Source organism: Schistocerca americana, chromosome 8, assembly GCF_021461395.2.
Source record: "Schistocerca americana isolate TAMUIC-IGC-003095 chromosome 8, iqSchAmer2.1, whole genome shotgun sequence".
NCBI classification, from domain to species: domain Eukaryota; kingdom Metazoa; phylum Arthropoda; class Insecta; order Orthoptera; family Acrididae; genus Schistocerca; species Schistocerca americana.
In genome coordinates this window covers 253,794,378-253,811,367 of record NC_060126.1, presented here as the reverse complement: position 1 = coordinate 253,811,367, position 16,990 = coordinate 253,794,378, and the positions used below count along the sequence as shown (strand labels likewise).

Here is a 16,990-nt window from a genome sequence, read left to right as displayed (position 1 = left end):
GTGCCTAGTTATTATCAACGCACCATTTCATCGTATCAATGCATGTTTTAATATGTCCGTCCTCTTTTGTTCGGGCTTCTGTCACAGTTCTTTGAAGACTACTTCCCAATGGAAGGTAACCTGCTAAAAACCATGTATGGTGAAATTAAGTTGGATTTGGGTGTGAATTTCTAGCAAGTTATAAATGCAGCATGTTGTGCACTGAAGAAGAAGAAGAAGAAAACTTTGAAGAAGAAGGAGGGATGTTTCAGAAACTGCATACTGACAGCGATGTATCCAGCTAAAAGTGCCCTGAGGCATAAACATCCGTTTAAAGCACCCAGGGTTCTGCCAATATCCAAGACATCAGGTTGAATTATCCCCTTCCTCATTCCTGCCCTTGCAGATCTCTCAGCGATGGGTTTACTGGCTACTGCCAGAACAATGAAGAATGCACAGAACTCTCTGGAGCAGCCAGAGGAAGCAAGGAGACAAAAACAACTTGATGGAAGCAGCTGCCATTGGTAAAGACGTATACCTGAATCCTAGGTCTCTTCATAAATAAAAAAAGCCCATTTGCTATCCTGCCAGATACACCACTTACAAACACAAATCTGCTCAAGTTTTTCAGGAAAAAAATCAGCATTCCAAGATTCTGTGGTGTGTTTGTGGGGATGAAACGCGTACGTACTCAGTACCAGCGATGGCGAGGCATGACAGAATCTCTGACCAGAGAGTTGTTTATCATTGGTAGTCTGCGCTTGACCGCGCGAATGTTCAGTTGCGTGTAGGGAGTCGCGAGTTGTAGTTGCGAGTTGTACTCAGTCGGAGTTGTGTGTGAGGAGTCGGCGGTCGTCGACATGGGTCTCTGGTCACGGTTCGGGACGAGGTATATTGTAAAATGAGGTAATGAAGCAGCATTGTGCAATCTGATAATGTAATGTATGTTAATTGTAATTAATTTGTTCAAGAAATGCCCCAATAATAATTCTGTTTTCAAAGCAATCGTTTTTTTTTTTTTTAAAAAAAAAATCATTCCAAATGAAACAATATTTCCTATGCTTTTCCTCCCAGAATCAATTTATCAGATTAATTATTGCACAGGGCCTAAGGTCAGCGATGCTGCCCTATTATTGTGGGTTTAATGATCAATGTTCATTTCGCAATTTTTGTGTCGAGTTTACATTGGGCGATTATTTTTCAATATTTTTGTAGCGAAGTTACAGTCACTTTTATTTCAATTTAACGATGTTTTGTGGGAGGTCAACAACATTTGGGTCATTATTACTCTATAATTTTTGTGGGGAGCAAACATTTGGCTCGTTTTCATTATCATAGAATTTTCTTTATTTCTGCTGGGAGGTTACGTTTTACAGCACGATGTCCATTCAAATTTAATTATTTTCCACCATTTTTGTGGGGAGGTTACACTTGGCTGTATTCAGATTAACATTTAAAATATAATAATTTTCTTTAATTTCTGTGGGGAGGTTACAGGGAATACATTGAATTAGACTATGTGGAAATCTGGAGAATCAGAAATTGTGAATTTGCGGGGGGGGGGGGGGGGGGGGGGGAGGTGGGGGAGGGGAGCGGCTTACAGCCGCCGAAAGAGTTACAACGATACTTCACCGACAGAAGACTTGAAGGCTTGTGTTCTACAATTTCATCACAAAAAATGGCTCTGAGCACTATGGGACTCAACTGCTGAGGTCATTAGTCCCCTAGAACTTAGAACTAGTTAAACCTAACTAACCTAAGGACATCACAAACATCCATGTCCGAGGCAGGATTCGAACCTGCGACCGTAGCGGTCTTGCGGTTCCAGACTGCAGCGCCTTTAACCGCACGGCCACTTCGGCCGGCTAATTTCATCACAGCCAAGACTTTGATACCTAATTATGCGGCCACCTTTGCATCGTGTTCCTCCTAATGTTTATAAAGCAGCATATATATAAGGAGATGCACCAAGTTCCCACTTCTCAGTTGAGGTTCAGTATGTGCGAATTTACCTCCTCCCCCCCCCCTCCCCAAGAACTGAGTTAAGCAACGGGACATGGGGTATTGCACTGATTGGACTATAGACTTATAACAGCATTCCGAATATCTCAGAGGTTAACAACAAACTTCATCTGGAGATTACTGGTGGAAAAGAAATTGTGCGCAATCTGAAATAAAAACAACAAGTCCAACGATTGACTTTAACGAGAAAGGATCAATAGGACGGCTACTGGGTTTCACAAAAGGATAGGTTTTGCAGAAGAATCCTAATAAATTCTGTAGATCCTACCAGTGAGTCGATATGCTTCCTGTCGGTTCAATCCGTGTCGAGTGCAACATTGCAACAAACACTTATCTCAACAACAGATTGATTCATACAATTTATGGATTCTTCCCGTAAGTGGGAACAAGGTATAAGATCGCTGAGACCCCTACTAACGCAAATTACCTCCCAGTAACAGTTCAGGCAGTGGACTATTTGGAGCTGCCTATTATGGACCAGGATAATCAACTTGTATACTTTTGTGGTGAGGAAATCATTGTACGGCTACATCTAAAGCATAACCAGCAATGACCTTAAATGCGTGGAAGCAGAAGCGACGACCTTTAACTTGCCAGACCGGAAGCATCAGCGGCAAACTTCAACCAGCCAGGATCACAGCTTCCCTGTATTGACAAGGTGGGTGTAAGGTAAAAACCAAAGTGCACAAAACTGAGCATGACACTTCACACCAGAACAGCGAGGTGATAACAGGTGCAATCTATGAGTTCTCAAATCAGTATGTCTGAAGCCGCGCAATGACGTCGTTCAGTATAACCAGTATGACAAGACTATTATATGCCAGAAATACTTATGCGTAAACCTTATGCACCAACCACATTTAACAAGAACGATGAAATTAGGGTTGTCATCCAACACCAAGACACTTTAACCCTAGAATGCAAGACTTTCATATATCTTGATGGATCATTTACGAAAAGGGATGGTACTACTACAGTGCTGTCGAATCACACACATAATGCTTTAGTTTTCCTCTTTCATGAGATAAGACATGAAATTCATGGAGTCGAGATTGATCGTGCACACAACGTTGGCACAACATCAGCTCTTAACATAAATGTCTCTGCTTCTCCCTCGGATTTGAACGCTTTAGAAAATTCTGGATTGCTCATTGACGAACAGTGGTTAGAACAATGGAAGAGTACAAGAAGTTTACTGCATGTGTACCTTTAAAACTTTGAGTACATGTTATGAATTGTTCTGAATGCCAAATACAATCTTATTCTGGTATGGAGTGCAATTGATAACAACTCATACATTCAAGGAGCTCAAGACAAGGATGAGATCACCATCAATAAAATAGTATGGAAAATGCCACACATAACAGCATCAGATGAGCAGCATTTGAAGCTTTAAAAATTCTGAATGCGGGTTTATTTCTACCGTTATTCCTCTGTTCATGGGAGGTTTTCGAGTACCCATTACTACTGACAGCAAGCAAACAGACGTGGTCTGTTGAAACCTCCACACAACTGGAGATGATCAGGTTCAGCATCCTAGGATGCTGAGAGGAAATACAGCAAATGATTCCACCAAATTTGATAACTGCAAGTTAACTAATGCCATAGTCTACCTGAACTCCGAATTCTACCCATATGACAATTTACACCTGCAGTGAGACGAAAATGTATACAGTCTAATATACGAAAAATATATGCAGCTCCATGCTTCATACTGTGCAGAGGAAGGATGTCTACTCAGTCAATGGAAGCCCAAGAGATGGCGCCAATAACAGTAATAGACTTCTCAAAACAGATTGAGATAATTAAATCCTGACCTATACAAATTGAATGTGAATCTTCAGCAAATTTCCTAGAAAACACTGCCTCATATGCTGCAGTTCTACATGACTGTGTGATTAACTACTGTCCACTCACCAGTGTTTTGCAATGCGCTATATAAATGAACAGGTGCTGCGCCATACCCTCAGCAATCCACAGTAGCATCTCAACGTATGACCGTCACTGCAGGCGATCAGGGTTTCTATGATGATGAGCGTAGACAGTTCATATTTAAAGATGTTGCATTCGTAGCAAGCACAGAAGATGCAGGTACAACAGAGACTCGCTTCCATTATACCACCGCACGGATACCATCATCTTGTAACCTCCCAGCAAAATTTTAAAAGTCATTAATAATAGTGAAATTGTAACCTCCCAGCAAGAATATGAAAGTCAATGTTGAGTGAAAAATGAGCCAAGCGTAACCTGCTTGCAAAATTAAAGAATAACAATGGCTCAAATGTAAACTCCACACAAAAGTTAAAGAATAATAATTGACCGTTAAACCCACAATAATATTAATTAAATAATGATCTATGAACTGAATGTAACATCTCAACAGCAATAATTAAACCCGATAAATTTTATAAGGGCAGCGGCACTGACCTTCGGCCCTGTGAAATAATTAAACCTGAACACAAAAACCAAAATTCTTACCTCAGTAAACTGCATCATATCTGCTCTTATTTTATGGCACAGCTCCGTGCAATGCTGGCCCATATTTAATTTTGATTCTTGGAGGGAATGCATGGGAAATATTACCCAACTTGAAATGAATCTTTTTCTTAAAAACAGTTACATTATAAAAAAAATATTATTGGGGCAATTGTTGAACAAATTAATTACAATTAACATATGTTATTAGCTGAGCGCAATGCTGCTTCATTACCTTCTAAAACAATATACCTCGTCCTGAATCGTGACCAGAGATGGAAGAAGAGCACGCCGCCGACGCATGCTGACGCTCGCTCAGTACAACTGTCCACTCACTACAACTACTGCCGACAGAGTGCAACTCGCAACTGAACTCTTGCGCGGTCAAGCGCAGACTAGCAATGATAAATAACTCTCTGGTCAGAGATTCTGTCATGCATCGCCATCGCTGGTAATGAATACATATGAAACGTACGCGTTTCATAACCCTCCACTGGGGGGGGGGGGGCAAAAATTTGGCAGCGATAGTGAGTCATTTGGACTTGCCAAGAGCAACAAATTTTTTCTTAACTAATTACTTTACAATCACAAAATATAAGTATATAGGTGTAGAACATGAAGTAAATGTAGTGCACATGTACCGAGTACACAACATATCACACAATGACAAAAAATACATATACAATGAGTACAGAACATATCAGCAAATCACAAAAAATGTATATACAAATCATATTGATAAATGACAAAAGTGCACACTCACTGAAGTAGTGAACATATCAGGAAATCACAAATGTATAGGCAACGAGTACAAATCATATTGAGAAATGACAAAAGTGCACAGGCACTGAAGTAGTGAACATATCAGGAAATCACAAATGTATAGGCAACGAGTACAAATCAAATTGAGAAATGACAAAAGTGCACACACACTGAAGTAGTGAACATATCAGGAAATCACAAATGTATAGGCAACGAGTACAAATCATATTGAGAAATGACAAAAGTGCACAGGCACTGAAGTTCAGTACAAAACATATTAACAAATGGCAGAAGTGCACACAGTCTGTAGCTCAGAACATATCAGCAAATCAAAAAAAAATGTATTGGTCATGAATGCAAATCATATTAGCAAAAAAATTGATTTTCACTATGTTACAAGAATTAGGATAGGAAAGGGAAGGATTGCATCATGGTTGTAGCAATTTAGGTTGCACACAGCTGCACTGAAGGTCCATATCTTTCTAGAGAAGCACAACACCAAGTGAAAAAATCTGAAGTTCTTTTCCCAGATGTATTTATCAGCGTAGCCAAGACACTGAAATGTCGTAGTAATATTCCATGTTATCATTTTGGCAGTGCATTAGGTACACCAAACAGTGGGACCATAATAACATCTCCATCGCTCAAGGTGGTGGACAGCATGTCGTGTCAACACCACGTCCTTGTAAGGTACACCAACGTAGAATTAGTGCAAAAACCAAATATAGTGCTCCATGATCAAGAGGATATACAGGACAAACGGATATTGCAGTAATTCAGGGTAGTTAGGCCAGAAGGTGAAGGACATTAAGTCACATACTAGTCTTAACTGAGAATTACATTAGTAGTTTGCGGCATTCATTGCCCAGTTATTGAACATTTCTGTACCGTGTATGTAGTATTACAATATAATGTTCATAAATTGCTTTACAGAGAACATTGGCACTCATTGCCTAATTATAAATCATCAGAAGTCATTACATAATTATAATCATGTGGTGTTTTACAGAGAACATTAGCACTTATTTCCTAATTACAAATCATCAGAAGTCATTACTTAATAGTATTCATATGGTGTTTTACAGAGAACATTGGCACTCATTCCCTAATTACAAATCATCAGAAGTCATTACATATAACAGGAGGTAGTCAATAACATAGTATTACAGAATAATGTTCATAATTAATCATTTGTCATCTCAATACAGTAATCAGTAGCATTCATTTCCCAGTTACAAAGCATAAAACAGGAGGTAGTCAATAACATAGTATTACAGAATAATGTTCATAATTAATCATTGGTCATCTCAATACAGTAATCAGTAGCATTCATTTCCCAGTTACAAAGCATAAAACAGGAGGTAGTCAATAACATAGTATTACAGAATAATGTTCATAATTAATCATTGGTCATCTCCATTCAACTGTTTGGAAGTGTTGTCTAGTTTTTCATTAAGCTGTTGTTTGAGATTTTCGTTATTTTCATTAAGTTGTTTGAAATTATTATCTTGTTTTTCATTAATTTCATTAATTTGAAGTTTGAGACTTTCACTTTGTTGTTGTAGCAATCTTGCCATAATTTGTTCCAAGTCAAAATTAGCATTTCTATTCTCTGTGCTGTTTGGTGGTGTACCTGCAATTGTCACGTTTTGTGTGACCATTTGGTCAATCTGTGATTCTTGAAAATGTTTGCTAATTGGATGTATACTGTTGGTCACTAAATCGGAATTGAATACATACGACGCATTCCGATTACACTGTTCGTTTTCATTAGACAAATTTGTCTGTTCATTACTTAAGTTTTGCAAACCGGTTGTGTTGAGCTGGGCAGCGCTCATTACAACAGAACGCCCCGCGTCATCAATTGTCGTTAAATTAATAAACAACGCAATTGAATTTATCTGTTCATCAATAAGATCAAAATCAACATTGGTGGTCAGTACACACTGATTGTCACTAAATGGAGGATTGTCATCATTACATTGCGTGTCACAATTACTATCGGTCAAGTTGTCTAAGTCGACCATTTCACTCATTATACCTTGCGATGCACTATTAACAGTCTTTCGCAGCATTTTTACACTAGTCACAATTATTCTCAAATGAGACAAAGACTGCAAAATCCAACAAATATAAATACAACAAAGAGCAACGAATTGCCGATGATCTGTGGAAGTAAGTCACAAAATTAGTAAAAGCATTGCGCCAAATGCTAATTATATTTTAGTAAATATGAGCAGATATCTAACAACTTCTCAGAAGATTCTCAAAGAAATACGATCCTGGACCGGATGTCGCCAAGTGCAACCTCCCCGCAAAATTTTAAAAGTCATTAATAATAGTGAAATTGTAACCTCCCAGCAAGAATATGAAAGTCAATGTTAAGTGAAAAATGAGCCACGCGTAACCTGCTTGCAAAATTAAAGAATAACAATGGCTCAAATGTAAACTCCACATAAAAGTTAAAGAATAATAACTGACCGTTAAACCCACAATAATATTAATTAAATAATGATCTATGAACTGAATGTAACATCTCAACAGTAATAATTAATCCCGATAAATTTTATAAGGGCAGCGGCGCTGACCTTCGGCCCTGTGAAATAATTAAACCTGAACACAAAAACCAAAATTCTTACCTCAGTAAACTGCATCATATCTGCTCTTATTTTATGGCACAGCTCCGTGCAATGCTGGCCCATATTTAATTTTGATTCTTGGAGGGAATGCATGGGAAATATTACCCAACTTAAAATGAATCTTTTTCTTAAAAAACAGTTACTTTATAAACAAATATTATTGGGGCAATTGTTGAACAAATTAATTACAATTAACATATGTTATTAGCTGAGCGCAATGCTGCTTCATTACCTTCTAAAACAATATACCTCGTCCTGAATCGTGACCAGAGATGGAAGGGGAGCACGCCGCCGACGCATGCCGACGCCCGCTCAGTACAACCGTCCACTCGCTACTACTGCTGCTGACAGAGTGCAACTCGCAACTGAACTCTCGAGCGGTCAAGCGCAGACTAGCAACGATAAATAACTCTCTGGTCAGAGATTCTGTCATGCATCGCCATCGCTGGTAATGAATACATATGAAACGTACGCATTTTAATCTATATGAAGGGGAAGGAGAAGACTGCATGGATGTTTCGAATCTTCAAGCTTGCTGCTATTCCAGACCTGCACTTCTACATGTGTCCTGCTCTCCACTGGCTCAAGACAAAGAAGAAGATGTGTGAAAATAGTGTCTTGTCAGTTTATAAAAATATAAAATTACTTTTTAGTTGGATGAAAAATAAACGGATTTTAACCGCATAATATGTATGTACTTTTTTTAATGATATCACCCTGATCCATGTAGTATAGTCCAGATAGTGCAACTGTGAGTTTCCTCAAGCACTGGCAATTTGATTTTAGACATGTTTGCTATACGTCTTTGGAAAATTACAAGGCCACATGCCATCTGCTCCCATAACCCAATACTGGCAGCTCGATAGGCAAAGTCTCACGTCACCATGTCATGTATTTTGTTCTTTTCCACCTTAAACGTCACATCCCTCTTGTTTCAAACCAACACCTGCTGCATCTTGCATAGCCTTCATATATATTTGTGAGGGTAGGGATCTGATAAATAACAACAAAGAACATATGGAATGGAATTCATTTTTATTCAGATATATATATATATATATAATGTGAAATTTTTTACAGAATCCTTTTGGTTCACATGTTTGAAATAGTTTACAGACAGAATTCATTTAGATTCAAAGTATCACTGATTGAAATACTTTGACTCACATCACAGATTCAAAGTGGTAGTGTTTGAACTATTTTGGATCAAATCACAGGTACAAAGGACTATAACTAACACAAAGGCACTTCTTTCTCTAATACTAATAGTAAAGAAATTCTACCCAAACACATGAAATAATTTACAATGAAATGGGTGGATCTATATACATCTACACTTCAAAACTAATCTGACTGGATGGTTAGCGGTAAGAGAAACTTAAAAAGTATTTATAATTACATGACACCCATGGTGCACAGATATATTTGGATGTGTAAATGGTACATGCAATGTTTATAAATAAGTAAATATTTAAATGACTAGCAGTAGAGATAGTCACATATTTCTTTTTACATTTTTAAACTTTTTTCCGTGCACACAAATATTGTGTTAATAAATAAGTAAAAATTTACACTACACATACCAACACGCAATTACCTTCACTGTGATAAAAGGGTCGTACTGTTCTGCAGACGCTCTCTCTCTCTCTCTCTCTCTCACTCTCACTCTCTCTCATTCTGTACCTCTTACTGTATCAGAGTCCCTCATCCCTTCTCTGGCTACAAGTGAATAATGTGAGTACAGGAGATTTTTCAGTCTCATTACCACGAATGACCCTTTTATTGTCATGAGGCGACAGGCCGATTTTAGGCTGCAGCACATTATATACCTCATGACCTCTTGATCGAATACTGGTTTGCCATACCACATATGGCAGCTGCAGTGCAGAACCTGCACACCACTGTACAGGCACTCCAAATAATGTTCGATTGGTAGGGCTCTCAATCTTGTATGATTCACACCCTTAGCCGCCTCTGTGCGGCATCTTCCAATGTGTGATATACATACATTTTTGATCACAGACCTACAAGCTCCACAAGCAACAGTCCATTCACCTCATGTTTCATAATGCCAGTAAAGTTCTGTGGAACAGTACCATGAGAATTATGGTCACGTATGAGAAAGCATCGAATTCATTACCTCGATAACTCATTACTTCATATGGATCACAGCTCTTCACCAAATAGATGAAGCTACCAGTATCCATATAAAGTAAATAAGGATCTGAGAAATAAGTTTTTGTAAACTCTCAGTGGAATCGGTATATGTGGAGTTTAGATAGGTATAGTATGAACATACTGACACAAATAGGTTTTGTAAACTCTCTGCAGTTTTCGCCATCTCCACAACAACAAAGTTCATATTGAATATGGTGACCTTTTTAAAATTTCGTCTGCAACTGCATTTTATTACGTTACAACACCCATCTCACCTAATTTTCTAATCAAAATTTCACGTCGTTTACTCAAATTCTCCATTGTTTTATTGAAAATTAAATGATTCATTAAGTTAAAAAAATCATTCTCAAAGTTACATGTCACGGAAGCTCTCAGTGTTGTATTCACATCAATATACGCCTTCAACCAGTGGTATTGGTTGAAGGAGATAGCCTGGGTGATTCTAACCAGCTCCATCCTCAAGCTGAGACACTGCTGGAGATTATAGTAATGAATAATGTATCTCCACTTATTCCCCAGCGTTGTCATCTGTTTTTATTTATTTTACTTACACGTCAAGTTCTGTAGGACCAAATTGAGGAGCTAATCTCCAACGTCATGGACGTGTCAGTACATGAAGTTACAACATAAAAGTAATAACAGATAAAAATAAAATGTTTATTAACCTGAGAAAAGTCAATCCATAAGTTTAAGTAAATGCAGTCGACAATACAACAAGAATCAGCTTACTTTTTCAAGGAACTCCTCAATAGAAGAGAAGGAGTGACCCAAAAGGAAACTCTTCAGTTTCGATTTGAAGGTGCGTGGATTACTGCTAAGATTTTTGAATTCGAGTGGTAGCTTATTGAAAATGGATGCAGCAGTATACTGCACACTTTTCTGCACAAGAGTTAACGAAGTCCAAGCCTAATGCACGTTTGACTTCTGCCCAATATTAATTGAGTGAAAGCTCATTATTCTTGGGAATAAGCTAATATTGTTAACAAGAAATGACAGTAAGGAATATCTATATTGAGAGGCCAATGTCAAAATACCCAGACTCATGAGCAGGGGTCGACAAGAGGTTCGTGGACTTAACACCATTCATTGGCTGAACCGCCCATTTCTGAGCCAAAAATATCCTTTTATAATGGGAAGAGTTACCACAGAATATAATATCATATGACATCAGCGAATGAAAATAAGTAGAGTAGACTAATTTTCGTGTCGAACTATCACTCACTTCAGATACTGTTCGAATAATAATAATGGCAGCATTAAGTCTTTGAACAAGACCCTGAAAGTGGGCTTCCCATGACAGTTTACTATCTACATGAACACCTAGAAATTTGAACTTTTCAGTTTCACTAGTCATATGCCAATTCTGTGAAATTAAAACGTCGGATTTTGTTGAATTGTGTGTTAGAAACCGTAAACACTGAGTCTTCATGTGATTTACAGTTAGCTTATTTTCTACAAACCATGAAGTGAGGTCATGAAGTGCACTATTTGAAATCGAGCCAATGTTGCACGCAACATCCTTTACTAACAAGCTAGTGTCATCAGCAAACAATATTTTAGAGTTACTCATAATACTAGAGGGCATATCATTTATATAAATAAGGAACAGGAGTGGCCCCAACACTCATCCTTGGGGCACCTCCCGCTTGAGCGTACCTGACTCATACAACACATCACAGCCTTTCTCAACATTGTGAATAATGACCTTTTGCTGTCTTTTACTACAGTGAAAGGTGAACCAATTGTGAGCTACTCCCCGTATTCCGTAATGGTCCAACTTCTGGAGAAATATTTTGTATCAACACAATCAAACACCTTAGATAAATCAAAAAACATGCCTAGCGTTCGAAACCTTTTGTTAAACCCATCCAGTACCTCACAGAGAAAAGAGAATATAGCATTTTCAGTCGTTAAACGACTTCTAAAGGTGAACTGTACATCTGATAGCAAATCATCTGATATAAAACGATCAATTATCCTTACATACACAGCCATTTCAGTAACTTTAACAAACGCTGATGGCATAGAAATAGGTCTAAAATTGTCTACATTATCCCATTCTCCGTTTTTATAAAGCGGATGTACTATTGAGTACTTTAATCGTTCAGGAAACTGACCATTCCTAAAAGAAAATATACAAATATGGCTAAATACAGGGCAACATGTGCAGCACAGTACTTTAATATTCTGCTAGGCACTTCATCATAACCATGAGAGTCGTTAGTCTTCAGTGATTTAATTAATGACTCAACCTCCCCCTTGTCAGTATCACAGAGGAGTATTTCCGACATCAGTCTCGGAAAGGCATTTTCCAAGAAGTATATGATTCCCTGTAGAAACTAAATTTTGATTTAATTGCAATGCTCAGAAAATGATTGTTAAATACTGTACATATATGTGATTTATCAATAACAGAAATATTCTTACTATAAACTGACTTTATATCATCGACCTTGTGCTGCTGACCAGATAATTTCTTCACAAATGACCATATGGTTTTAATTTTATCCTGTGAAATAGCTATTCTCTATACCACATACTCTTTGGCTTCCTAATAGCATTTTTAAGCACCTTACAGTATTGTTTGTTGTGGGATACTGCAGCTTGATTCTGAGTACTTCTAACATTTTGATATAATTCCCACTTTGTTCTACATGATATCCTTATCCCACTACTCAGCCACCTGGGCTGACTACTACTGCTGGTACTCCATTTAGCAACTCTCAAAGAGCATGAGAAATGTATTAAGGAAAGCATTATATTTATCATCTATGTTATGGGCACTATAAACATCCTTCCACTCTTGCTCCTTGACAAGGTTTAAAAAACTCTATTGCAGTTGGATTAACATTCCTACATAGTTTGTAATTACATGTGACATTTATTTGAGTACGGTAGGCTTTTAGTGTTAAAATTTGTGCACCTTGGTCTGAAAGGCTATTCACACTTTTATTAACAGAATGCCCATCCAGTAATGAAGAATGGATAAAAATATTGTCTATGGCTGTGCTACAGTTCCCTTGCACCCTAGCTGAAAAAACACAGTCTGCATCAGATCATGTGGATTTAGGAGATCTACCAACACCCTTTTTCTTGCACCATCATACACAAAATTTATATTGAATTCACCACATATAACTAATTTCTTGTACTTCCTACAAAGTGAATCAAGAGCCCTCTCTAGCTTGAGCAAAAATGCTCTGAAGTCAGAGTTAGGGGAACTATAAACAACAGCAATTAGAAGTTTAGTTTCATTAAATTAAACTGCCCCTCCACAACATTCAAATGTCTGTTCAGTGCAGTGCTGTGATAGGTCTATGGACTCAAAAGGAATAGTTTTTTACATACATGGACACTCCCCCACCTCGCAAGGAACTCCTTGAAAAACAGCCAGTTAACCTGTATCCTGGTAAAGAAAGCCTCTGAATATTCAAATTATTTGAGTAGTGCTCCAACATACCAACAACTTCAGAGTCAACATCTTAAGCAGTTCACTAACTTTATCTCTAATATCTCTTATATATTCATGAAATATGCTAATTCCTCCTCTAGTTGGAAACATGACATCCTCTGAAGGTGAGCCCTTAGTTAGAGGGACTTCCTTTAAGCAGGTATACCTATCAGCTGACTTCAATCTAAAAGAAGTGCACCTGTAACACCAATTACTACAGGAATTTTTCCATGAGGGACCCCACAACCACCCACTACACTGTCAGCTTTGCCAGCTTGCCCTTCCTGTACCTATTGATGTGCAGGCCATGCCTAGTGAAACCTGATCTGCTGATAGACCCAATTGGTACCACTGAAATGTGATCCATGCCCTCTGGCATCAGCGCCCTCTCCAGCCTCATGTTAACGCGCCTAACAGCCACATCAAGATGAAGTCGATCATGACGCTGAAACAACTGTATGAAATGCACATTAGTGCCACCAGTTATAGTAGCTGTCTTCACTAGGTCACCACCTCCATCATATTCCCCATCCCTATCAAGACTGTTCCCTGCTCCATCCACTATCACTACCTAATCCTCCTTTGTGAAATTTTTACATAACTCCCCTGAGCCGACCCTGCACTAGGCTTCACAATGCTGGTGACCTGGTACTCAATCCCCAACACTTTCTGCAACTGCTGGCCCACATCTCTAATGTGCGAACTACCTAGCAGCAGAACCTTCTTCTTTCTGTTTGACTTTGCAACTAACCTAGGCTCCTAAATACTGAGGACTGTTGCATGTTCCCTACATCTACAGCTACAAGAGGCTCCTCTCCACTCAACGCTGAAAGTTGGCCAGATCTATTGCATAAAAATTATAACTGTCTGAATACCTCCTCCTCCTAGCTGCCTTCTTGCCAATTGCCAGTTCCCATTCCCCACCACCCTTAACATTCCTAAAGCTATCTAGTTCCTCCTTTGCGCATTGTAACTGCACCTGAAGGGCACAGATCTTACACTTCTGCTCCTTTATCAACTTATTTCTGCTACAGATTGAGCATTCCCAAGAGAGGATCTCACTGGAATGCCACTGGCTTTTCCACTGCATTCCACCCAATGAAAATACTTTGAACAAATCCCACACTCTAATCCACTACTCACAAACCTGTGACAGAGCCCACACTTCTCACTCATGGTGCAATTTTACAGTTACTGGAAAAAGCTATACGTCTACGTTACCTAAGTTCAGTTACACCAGTAGAACTATTTATAGAACTGACAATAGCGGTCTCGAAATTCTCCGTCTACTAAAAAAGCAACTGCTTGTATTGATACTACTACACCACAGCTAATATCAATACCAACAAAACTCCACAAAATTATTAGCTAAAACCAAAAATTCAAGCGGTCACTGGTACACTCAACGACGTTAAAACACTGAATGAAAATTTCACTGAAATATTTCACTAGAAGCAATAAGAAACATCAGCTGAAAACTAACGCACGAGATTTACTAAACGACTTCAATGCACAGAAAACTCTAAAAAACACAGCGAACGTTTTCAAAAGTTTATTAAATTGTTATTTAGCCACAAACAGCACGAAACACCGCTGAAAACTATTAAACTTAAATTTTGGGGTGGAGCCTCCTCATGGAACTCGTTGCTATGGACACAGCGGCAAATTAGTGTGCGCATCAAGCAGACCAGTAGGGTAAGCGAGCTCTGACTCCATCACATACCATACATCAGAATCAGCTGCCATCCACCCTTCGATTTTTCTACCTAGGCACCTATGGAATCTCTCTAAACCACGTACACGATGTAACTCGAATCAAGGGATGCAATGACCCTGTCACCCAACCGTGGGTTATTTGCCTTGGCATGCCTATGGACACATTGGCAAAGTCCCTCACGGATCCCTCGCTCAAAGAAAAGAAGTATGTCGGGATCAGTCAATAGTTCGATGCTGTGCTTCGTTTTCTTGAGCACCGCGTCACAGGACAACCCAGGTACTATGTAATAAAAGGTGGGATCTAGAGAATATGTGGTCATGCATAGACTCAGGAATTTCTCGAAAACATCCACAAGCAAGTGCAATTTTGTGTCCACATAAAACTGTGCCTACTCTACTAAAGTGAAGATGTTGAATTCCCGCCAGACATTAACAGAGTCCTCACACTCTGCTCAGAACTGATGATCTCAGCAGTTTGATCCCATAGGAACTTACCACCACCACCACACTCCGCACCCAATACGGTAACGCCTGTGAGGTTGCTGGACAACGCAGGTATGTAAGGTACCCTAGTTTTGTTGCGTTTTGCCATACTATTCAGATACTCATATGGGAAAACCCCTTCCTAGTCACAAGTTGAACTTCTCCTCGTCGGGAATAACAGCTTTAGTGATATACATTTCCTCCTGATGTAGAGATTCAACGAGCGTCTGCATAAAATATCAAAACGTAGTGAGTCAAGGTTCAAATGGTTCAAATGGCTCTAAGCACTATGGGACTTAACATCTGAGGTCATCAGTCCCCTACAACTTAGAACTATTTACACCTAATTAACCTAAGGACATCACACTCATCCATGCCGCAGGGAGCGTTCGAACGGCGTGAGTCAAGGAAGTGAAGGATATTCTTGGCATCATTCATTTGGAGGATGAAATATACGGGGTGCTACAAAAAGGTACGGCCAAACTTTCAGGAAACATTCCTCACACGCAAAGAAAGAAAATATGTTATGTGGACATGTGACCGTAAATGCTTCCTTTCCATGTTAGAGCTCATTTTATTACTTCTCTTCAAATCACATTAATCATGGAATGGAAACACACAGCAACAGAACGTACCAGCGTGACTTCAAACACTTTGTTACAGGAAATGTTCAAAATGTCCTCCGTTAGCGAGGATACATGCATCCACCCTCCGTCGCATGGAATCCCTGATGCGCTGATGCAGCCCTGGAGAATAGCGTATTGTATCACAGCCGTCCACAATACGAGCACAAAGAGTCTCTACATTTGGTACCGGGGTTGCGTAGACAAGAGCTTTCAAATGCCCCCATAAATGAAAGTCAAGAGGGTTCAGGTCAGGAGAGCGTGGAGGCCATGGAATTGGTCCGCCTCTACCAATCCATCGGTCACCGAATCTGTTGTTGAGAAGCGTACGAACACTTCGACTGAAATGTGCAGGAGCTCCATCGTGCATGAACCACATGTTGTGTCGTACTTGTAAAGGCACATATTCTAGCAGCACAGGTAGAGTATCCCGTATGAAATCATGATAACGTGCTCCATTGAGCGTAGGTGGAAGAACATGGGGCCCAATCAAGACATCACCAACAATGCCTGCCCAAACGTTCACAGAAAATCTGTGTTGATAACGTGATTGCACAATTGCGTGCGGATTCTCGTCCGCCCACACATGTTGATTGTGAAAATTTACAATTTGATCACGTTGGAATGAAGCCTCAACCGTGAAGAGAACATTTGCACTGAAA

At 39.1% G+C, this 16,990-nt stretch overlaps 1 pseudogene; it reads right to left on the bottom strand.

Annotated features, from left to right (window-relative positions):
- Positions 1–9,287, bottom strand: part of LOC124545742 — a 39,652-nt pseudogene extending 30,365 nt beyond the window's left edge.
- Between the last annotated feature and the right edge of the window lie 7,703 nt (positions 9,288–16,990).